Source organism: Pholcus phalangioides, unplaced genomic scaffold (genome assembly GCF_987345545.1).
Source record: "Pholcus phalangioides strain wild (caught in Gottingen) unplaced genomic scaffold, Ppha-v1.0 ptg000015l_1, whole genome shotgun sequence".
Taxonomy (NCBI): domain Eukaryota; kingdom Metazoa; phylum Arthropoda; class Arachnida; order Araneae; family Pholcidae; genus Pholcus; species Pholcus phalangioides.
This window is the reverse complement of record NW_028301608.1, coordinates 12,079,655-12,090,068: the sequence shown is the minus strand read 5'-3', so window position 1 is coordinate 12,090,068 and position 10,414 is coordinate 12,079,655. Positions and strand designations below refer to the sequence as shown.

The 10,414-nt window shown below is 33.8% G+C and overlaps 1 protein-coding gene across 1 annotated transcript in view; it reads left to right on the top strand.

The window, feature by feature from the left end:
* The first annotated feature begins 557 nt into the window (after positions 1–557).
* Positions 558–10,414, top strand: part of mib2 (E3 ubiquitin-protein ligase mind bomb 2) — a 79,385-nt gene continuing 69,528 nt past the window's right edge. The window contains exon 1 of the mRNA XM_089242804.1: positions 558–850. The gene's annotated coding sequence lies outside the window, so the exon portion shown is untranslated. The remainder of the gene's footprint in view (positions 851–10,414) is intronic.

Genomic DNA, 10,414 nt, shown 5'->3' with positions numbered 1-10,414 from the left:
CAACAGCATCATCTTGCCCCCACCCCAGACTTCCAAGTATGATTCTCGAAGGAGGTTGAATCGTTTTCTTGTCCATTGCAGAATCGCTGAAGATGACAATACAGCAGTACATGAAACGTATGCATCTAAATACTGTGGTGCTAATGATTTCATTAGCTGCCTTTGATTCGAGATGGAAGTGTGCCATGGGTTCTCAACTTGATTTTTCAAGAGATTTTGATTTCTTAAATAATTGCGGAGGGAGGGTGCTATAAAATATTGTGGTGTTCAAGCACTCGTCTCGCATTATGGCTCCGACGCCACTGATTCCGGGATCGACTCATTAAGTAATTTTGTAATTATATATTTTTTTTACTTCGGAATATAGGTACGTTGTGGAACTCCGTAGGATCTGGTGGAAATGTTGGAACTGTCAATTATTTGAAGATAAAAGATATTTTTATGATAATTATTTCTTTTCGTAATTGTTCTCGCGTCTAAAACATATTTTAATTACAAATTTAACAAAAATTTTATAAACCGAAACAAATAATAAAAAAAAAAATTTCCGACCGAGAGAGAAGTTATTAAGACTCAACGGGAAACGGACGCCTTGTGGAAGATTGGACGCGTTTGTCTCTTATTTTGATCTTACCCTCGGGCGTTTTATGTGTTTGTTTCTTTTGGTGTCGGTTCCTAAACTCAATATGTTGTTGGAGGGTTTGTGGAATTGATGATTCTCCGGTCATGGATTACTCGCGTTCCCTTCGCTTCAAAAGTCCGGGCCGAAACGTTTCGCGTCATTCCGAGTAGGAGCTGTTTATATTTCATCTAAGTTTGTTGCTGTTGCTGCAACCCTCAACATCCTAAGGTAAGCATTAACAATATATCAAATCGAAGGCTTTTATACAGTCATGGTCATCATTAACTTGTCATTTTCCAATCATTAGTGCTCTAGATCACTCCATACACGTGTTTAATTCTATATTTGAACTGCCAATATAGTTTCTAAGGTCGAATCGTGGACCATAGTGATACATGGTCATTCCTACTGTTGATGTGTGTAGATTAGCGTTTCTCTACTGGAATTAGTTTCGAGCGGTTGCAATCAATATAGCGGCAACAAATACCGTAAATATCCGATGCAAGAAGTATGGCCCGTAATGAGAATCCCAATATTATGAGTGATTGTCAAAGAGGCAGTGCCATTTAAGAGCACCATGGGCCGCGGGAAATGTTCCCCCCAGAAAATGTTCTTGGGGGCCCTATTTAGCTGAAAGTGCCTGCTAAAAATTCACAGGTTTATTCTTAAAAATAATAGCATTAAATTTTATTATCATGAAGCCCTCTCTGCACTGTTCCCCGGGTGGGCTTAAGAGTTTGTTAAATATTTTTATAGCTTAAAGCTGTGAAAGTAATAAGAAAATCAGAAAACTTTCATTATGATGTCAAAGTTGACCGTCAATTTCAGTTTCGCTTTCTCCCCATCATTCAAATTAAGGATGGATTATTAGTGCTTGGTGTTCCTTGCACATGCTCCACAAAACTGGAGACAGTTGTACTATAATTTTCTGCGATTTTCCGAGCAAATTTTACTGCGGTTCTATAATCACCTGTTCCACTATGGAGACAGATGTACCGTAATTTTCTGATGTAAATTTTCGTGCGAGAAAGCTATAGTGTACCTTTTGGGCAATGTGTAGAAGATTTTTTTCCTTTGACAAAAAAAAAAACTGCTGAAAGTATCATAAGCAGTCCCCAAGAGTGAAATATAGTCATCCTTTTGGATTTTTCTTGCCAAAAAAAAGTTGCCAACGCATTGCAAAAAAAAGATGATAGTGATAATAAAAATGGACAAAAATAATAAAACATTCTTGACTAACTAAGGGATTACGATTAAGGATAAAAGATTCTATATTGAGACCAGACACAGGATTGAATATAATAGAAACCCTGGACTCTGTTAATACAGTGGTCTGGGCAAAAAAAAACTGTTCAATAAAAACAGGATTGCAGCATTAAGTGCTACATATAAAAGTCTATTATTACTGGAGACCTAACACTGACGTCACCTTCTCTCAGAGGATAACCAACAGCAAGAGAAATGACAACTTGGTAGCCAAAGGAATAATGAAAATAGCCAGCAGAAAAGTGCTAATAGAAGAAAATGGGGATCATGGAGAAAAGTGCCAACAGGCTAGAAAAGAAATTCAGCTGTCAAAGGAAAAACAACGATTTATCACAGCTGTTCTGTTGTATGTACCATAATTTCTTGTAATTTTCTGACGTAAATTTCGCTACTGTTAATTTTCCATAAGTGTGGTCAGTGTTAATGTGGTGACTTTTTTCGCACCAAAATTGACAACCATGACCACTACTTCAATACTTGCTAGTTTTGAAAATTTTTCTATTTTTGCAAATTTTGCTGTTTTGAGAAGCAGCTTTTTACATGAAAAACATGAGGACAGTAGCACCATAATGCCCCTCAACTTTCTGATGTAAATTTTGGTGCTTTGAGGAATAGTTTTTTTGCTCAGCGGCATATAATCAAGATGTGAAAATGTCACGAATGTAAAGAAAATTATTTTTCTACTTGCATCTATGGTCCATCTACTAATTTTCATGAAATTTTTCTTACTACAGTAGATGCCACTTATTGGAATTATGTATAATATTTTTATCATTTGGGTGTTGTGTGTGTGTGTATAACTTTCGCCAAGTACAGAATGGGCTAACATCGGGGGGAAAAAACTTGTTTATTGTTATCAGAACTTCTGCTTATGTTATAAATTTTTTTTCAGTTGAAAGCTTTATTCCTTTTGCTCATTTTGGAGGTAAGGTTGAACCAGACTAATTTTTTTTTCATTTTAGTAATTGTTAACAACCTATGTAGGAGGTCAGAAGTTCCTCTTGTTGATAAATATTTCTGTACTCTATTTGCAATGTCCTAATTGGACCATAATCTGTGATGCATTTACATGTAGTTCACATTGGCCTTCTGTTACTTTTCCGTAGTAACCATCCATGCATTTTCTTGACACCGAATTGACGCATTTCGGCATGATACTAGACTTGTTGAATTGATATTTAGCAAGAACATTATGAATCCAGATATGTCATACATGTAAAAAAAGCCAATATAGATAAGTTAGTAAGAAATCGCCAAGTTGAAAACAATGTTTATGTAAACAGTTATGACTGGTATCAGTTTATTAAGATTTTATTTCTGAAGACAGCATTACGGCAGCAGCCTCCAGGCCTCTGCAGTGGTGAGAAAAGTATCCAAAGCATCATTGGTCGTAAGATCACGTGTTAATGTGATACGTGTGATATGTGATATGTGTTATGTTAATGTGATATGTGATAAATAATAAGATACGTGTTAAATGTCGTCGCAATCCCCGTTATTTTTTTATGGAATCCATAAGAGTTTTAAGGGCAGGAAGGGACTATTTATTTTGTGAATTTGAATAAGTGAATAAATTTAAGATTCACAATTATTATTCCAGAATTACTGAAATCAATGATTCTAAAATCAATGAAAGAATTCTATAATTAAAATAAAAGAAGTGTAAATCCAGAATTGATAAAATTAATTATTCCTGATTTAATGAAAGAAATGATTTAATCTATTTTATCTTTATAAGTTTTCTATCATTTTTAATTTTTTGAAGACAATTAATTGCAATCTTTAGAGATTAAACTGTGCATTTCAATGGGGAAATTGTCTTTCACAAACTGTGCATTAAGGGGCTTGGTGTGTGCAAATTTTCCAAAAAATGTGTGTGTGTGTGTTTTTTTTCAATTTTTAAATAGTACTATAAAAATTTCTGTGTTTAAGTTTTTTTTCTACCTGCACTTTAAAAAGTATTTTTAAATTATTTTAATATAAACTGCTGGCAGGTATTGTGCATGCTAATGTTTTCCATTGAAATGCTCTTTTCTCGAAACTGGTTCAAATGTTTTGAAACTTTGTGCATCTCTCAGCACTGAGGTGTTGCATGCTTTAATGAGATTTCTATTAAAATAATTCAAAAAAAAATTTTTTGGTACAAAATCTGGTTAAATTTTGAGGATTTTTTTAAAAAAAAGGTTGGCATGTTGTTGAAGTTAAAATTTGGGGGAGGGGAAATAATCAGCGACTAAAACCCTAAAAGCCCTTGTTAAATTATATGAAAATATTTACAAAATATGAGGGGGGAAAATATTGAAGTCCTAAAGAAAATGGAAAATTTATAAACGTGCTTTAAAGGCAGGGATTTTTCCCATAGGTCATCATGGGGAGCCAAGATCATGCACCATTACCCCTTAAACATGTCACATGCTATCCTTGCATTCAATGTTGCTACCGCCACAGCAGCTCCTTGTTTCCTCCAGTAATATAAGTTCGATGGTTTATTACCCAAATTAAAGTTGGGACTACCAATTTAAACGCAGCACTCACCTTAAAATTTGGACTTGATGCCGCACTTGAGATCTGTAAAACCTCTAATGTGTATTTTAGTGTCATTTTTTTTATCAAAATGCAGGAAAAGGATTTTTTTTTAAAGTCAAGACAGACCTTAAACTTTAAACTTATCCAGAATTGTCTTCATTAAAACTGCTTTCATCACTCTCTTCGCTGGTTCCATCAGTCATCCAGTGTCTTGGTCATGAAAAATTACTTCACATCTAACATTGAGGAGGGGAGTGCAAAGAAAGAAAGAAAGAGATCACACTTTCTTTTTCCTCCTTAATATAAGAAATCGATGGTCAGAAATAAACTAGCTGCGATTTTGCTGTATATCAACCTTTGGCATGTGCAGGCATGTTTTTAAATTTAAGCTGGAGCATGATTATTTTTGTCCAGCCATAATTAATTGGTTGTAAATTGGGTATTTTATTTTAGTAACTCCACCAGAGAGTTGCATAAACTGACCTTGGTATGTCAGGGTGTGACAAAACTAGCAAATAAAAATTAAACTATAAATTATTTAGACAGAAAAATGAAAAGCAAGGGCGGGTGACCATTTTGGCACCCCCTCCCTAATTTTGAAGAGGAAAACAGTCAGCTCAATGCCCTTTCTGATCCAGCACCCAGGGCACCAGACCACCCCCCCTCCCCTCTCCCATTTGATATTCTGTGAAACATACTGGTTGGTTATCGGGACGACTGCCAATTGGCAATAGGAATGGCCTAACCAGCCAAACATTATGTGAGAGTGTTTCAAGAGTTGAGAAACATTTCCATTAATAGGAATGATATGCCAGTAAAAGCTAGCTAAATGATGCCAATTGGAAAAAGCATGCTAATGATCATTCCAATAACTGACCAGCACCCTGTCAATGAAGATTTATTGAAAATCTCTCAGCATCTAAAAAAAAAATAGGTTGATAATGAAAAACATAAATTTTAACCTTTTCCCCACATTGCAATGGTTGCCATTGGAAATGCAATTGTAGAAATCACTTAACCCTATGAGAAGTCCAGTCTCATTTTTCTTTCATTTAGGCTATAGTTTTCCAACATTAGCAGGTGCAAGGTGTGAAAATGCAAAAAAAGTTTCATAGAGAAAATCTGATTTATAAGATATCTGTGTTCAGCATCTCTGAAATAAGAGGTTTTCAAGGAGGCAAGGTATTTTGTAATTATTAGTCAGAGGGTTGATACTAAAGAACTCAAGAAGTATGACTCAGTCTGTAGGGCAGTGGTTCTCAAACATTTGTTTTTCGCAGCTCCCTTGCCCTAAAAGACATGTATTTGTAGCTCCCCAGAATAGTTGAGCTAAGAACCGCTTCATTATATTGAATAAGCACACATTATAAGCAGGGTTGGGTTTTTGACGTCAAAACATGACAAGCATCAAAAACTGGTTTAAACCGTCAAAAACCTAAATGAATGCTTTTTGATAATGTTTTGAACACAATAGGTATATAACATGATGAAAAACTTACTTTTTGTATATTACAATGGTTTTTTTTTCAAACATTGTTTTTAGTTATTGTAATAAATTAAAATATTAATTAATTTGCAATTTTGAATTTTTCAACATAAGAGTCTAGAACATATCAAATATAGTTTTGTGGTTCATTTTATCTAAGCTACTGATTACCTGTGCTCAATTTGCTAAGTGGAATAGAGCTGCTTATTCAAAATACGTATGATAGGGTCATCACAGAGTTAGGTTTTAGGCTTCAAGAAACTATAAAACAGTAAAAACTTATTGTCAAACAGTTTTTTTAACCTGATAGATATGCTAAATAAAAAAACACTTACTTTTATATAGATTAAAGGGTTTTATATTCAGAATTATGTATAATTACTAAGAAAAAATGTATATTTTGATATTTTAAATTTTTTTATCTGCCGAATATTTTATTCCATTTAAAAATTCTCACACAGAATCTGTAAATACTCTAATTAAACTCATTTATTTTCATCTAAAATTTTTTTAAAGCTCAGAGCGTATAAATTGACAGAGTTTTAAAGAGTATTTTCAACCAAAGCAGAGCCAACAGGACTTGATACCCAAAGCATTTGTTTTGCACATTTAAAATTAAATACAGCATAAATTGGAAAACCATTGCATTATAAATGCTAATAAATATATATCATAGTGTAGAAGTAAGAAATAATTAAGTTTGACTAAGGATAAGTTACAGGAGTTTCTTAAGCTTCATGTACAGGCTAGCATTGCCAAATTAAATGATATTTTAGTTCTACAATTTAATATTTTGATCGCTAGATATATTTCAATGTTATGCACAATAAGAGTATCTCACAGTGATTATCTAGATAATTTAATAATAACAGAAATCAACATTACATAGGCCTATATGATGTAATGAACTTTTTTAAACACTTATCTGTTGTAAAAAGAGTACAGCAGATAGTTTATATCAAAGCACATATATAGGCCTGATTATAGTTGAAGAAATTTTGGAAGGTCAAGAATCATCTTGAATCAAAGAATATTTCAAATCATTCCATAGTTTTCCCTTCAGTGTTTATGCTATGCTTAATTCAAATTGTATATTTTATAAGAAAAAATACCATATATATATTTTTTTGTCCATAATAATTCTGTAGAGTAGAAAATTATTTTAGAGTCATATTAAATATTTATTCTTTGTATAATTCATAGTGACTTTAAACATTACATGTAATTAACATGTGCATTTCCAATGAGAATTTTTATATTGAAAAGCAATATTTGAGGTTTTTGACATGACAGTTAAAACCGCGGGTTAAACTGTCAAAAACTGCCATGTATCAAAAACTTGCCAACCCTGATTATAGGCAGCTATCGTGTTACACCGACAATAGTTGCCATCACTCCAAGGAGCTGCCACACATACTTTTGAGAACCTCTGCTGTAGACCCCTCGAAATTTTTTTTTCATTTTCCTATTTTAATTTTTCTTCAAAAAACAAACAAGAAAAAAGAAAAACTTCATGGAAAAAATTTGTCATTTAGAATTCAATTTCATAAATTATGAGGTTTATGGTATAAATCAAAATTATTTATACTTCCAAAGCAATAGTTGGCAATGCAATTTAGGCTTTTATTACCAGTGTCAATTAACTTTTCCTCAATCATATCAGAAATTATCAGAGTGGTCAGAGGAAATACATTATGAAGCTTGAAGAAATGTTTTAAGGTTGGTCTGTTTTATTTGCTTGTACTTAGCCGAGCTCATGTATTATGTTAACCGCATGGGACAAGCAATGGTCAGTCTGTGGTTTGTGAAAATTTGCTTACATCAAGGTGTTTGCACCTATCATTTTTTGATTCTTTTAAGTCAAAGCCTGTAGTTGGGTAGGCTAATACCAGGGCTTGATGAATTGGGGGATATGCATTAGCCAGATTTCTTAGAAGTCAAGCATTTTTTCCTTGAGAGGAAAAAAAAGTCTAAAATAACCTTTTCTTACTCTTTTGACATTTGGATCAAAACTTTACACAGTGAGTGTTCACCTCAGATATTATACTAATAATAACCACACAGGAAATTTCATCCCCAATTGAATTTTTCAACCATAGTGACTTGGTGCCTGCAATTTGTCTATCCTTTTCACGGACTGGTGATCACAAGTAGTGTAGTCAGACACATCGTTAGACATTCATAATAAAGCATAGGAGTTATAACTTTGAATGTGTCCCATCCATTGGCGTGCGCAAAGGGGGGGGGGGTTTGGGGTTCTAACCCCCTCACCCCCCCCCCCCTCAAGCCGAGATTATAGTTATTTTGCAGGAAAAAACGTTAACCCTTCCCCCTGATACGGGGGGGGGATCCTGCGTACGGAAAATTCTGCGTACGCCTATGGTTCCATCTGATTTATTTTTCCTCTTTTGTTTTTGCACTCAATCAATTATTATCCCTTTTGATTATTTTCAATTTAGGAAAGAGCAAATGTTTTATCTTTTGCTTAAAAAAAAGATTTACTGAACTGTATTTCACAATAAATTAATTGTATCAAACACTGTTTCAGTTGAGATAGGCCTATATTTCAGTCTTACTGATTCAAAATTCCAAGAACCCTTCAGAACTTATAGTGGACACAAAAGTTGTATCACTGCAATCATGGCCCCCACATCCTGAAGCAGGGCCCCTAGACTGGGATCTTTTACGGGCCCCCCCCCCCCCGATCAGACTTTCACGGGGCTCCTTTATGATGGTGAAAAAACAAAAAAAAAGATTAAAATTACCCCAGGGCTGGAGCCTTGTCAGCCTACCCCATGTGGAGGCCATGACTGCAATCTGTGCATCACTATGCAATGTGCATTTTACTTGAGTGGAGCTGATGTGATTATGAAGTTCTGCTAAATCGATCCCCTTACAGACTGTAAGGCTAGCATTTTCAGAATATAACGAGTAGTCAAAACAAATTTTCAATCACTATTGTGATTACTTAACATCCTGATGAAAGTCAAGATTTTTTTTTTGCTACTTTACTAGAAAATTGCATAGTTATGTCACCTGTTTTGCATTTCTTTCAGGGTTCATGCTGTCGATTGCCATTGCGCGAAATCGCGATAAAATATTTCATTTTGCGAATAAATAAAAGATCTAATTCGCCAAATCACGAGTGTTCCTTCGGCCTCTTAATAGTCGAATCGGGCAGCTGTTTTGGAATTAGAATTTTATGGTGTTTCAATTTGCTAAAGTTCTCTCTCATTTGACTAAAACTTTTTCCATCTGATTAGCCAAATTGCTACAATTGATAAAAAGTCGGGAACCCCCCGGTTTCTTTTGCTTTTTTATTTAGCAAAATGGAGGGGGGGGGGGGCTTTCAAATTTATATTATCTTCAAATAAATATCAAGGGATTCTATTCAGAAGGATAAAATATGGATAATAATAAAAAAGCATGATACAGAGTTTTATCATTCATGTTGCTACTACCAACCTAAGGCTTATTTTATTGACTGCATTTCGAATTACTTGTTTTATATTCGAATTACTTCGAATTTTTTTTATGTACAGTATTTTATATGACTGTTTTTCAGTTGAATTTCTCCCTTCTGGCTCTTTTCTGCTCTTAATTTTTTTTAATCTCCTCCTCTCTGTATTCATTTTCTTTCCCATAAATCTCTCTATCTTGATGGAAAAAAAGGGCAAATAGAAAAACCCCCATGCCCTACAACTCAAATCACTCCTTTTGTTTGCCATATCTGACCTCATCATCACTCTGACTCAGAAAAGACTGCAAACTTTCTGTCCATTATCTCTATCCTAAAACCAGTTTTCCTGTTCCAAGGGAACCTTGGTCTCTGTCCCTCTTCCCTTCTCATTGTAGATAGATCTTTTATGGCAGGATCATTGTCATCAGTACCAAGAATACATTTAGTGCCCATCACTCCCCAAAAAGAAAAAAAAAAAGTGATTGGCATTCCATTGTTCCCTTATCAGGAACAAAATATGGACCTTATAGAAATACTTGTTGCTTAATATATTTAAATTTCTGTATTTCTTTTCAGTGGAATAAGAAACACAGATATTCAATCTTTTGGAAATTATTAAAGATTGCTATTTGTAACCCCCTCCATTCCCATTTACAGTACTCAAAATGAAACTTTCATATAGGAATCACTGCATATCTAAAAGAATCTCAGATTTAGCTTTGAAAGCCATGATGGCAGGTTGACAGGATTCAATTCATATAACTTGATACAATTAATAAAATGTTAAAAAAATAATAAAATAATAAGACTTAGCTATATCATTTGCTTGAAGATTTCTTGGTATGTTATTGGATTTATTAGATCTGAAATTCTTTTTTTGAGATTGGTTATAATATTTTTTATAAAGGTTGTATGTCTGTTGTTTTTTCCTATTCATTTTGAACTTTTGAAATTTTTATTTTATAGAGATCTCTCTGTGTTAACTTATATTTTTCAGTCTATTGTGGTACCAGTGTGAATAATAATTTTTTTAATTACCAGATTTGATAATTTT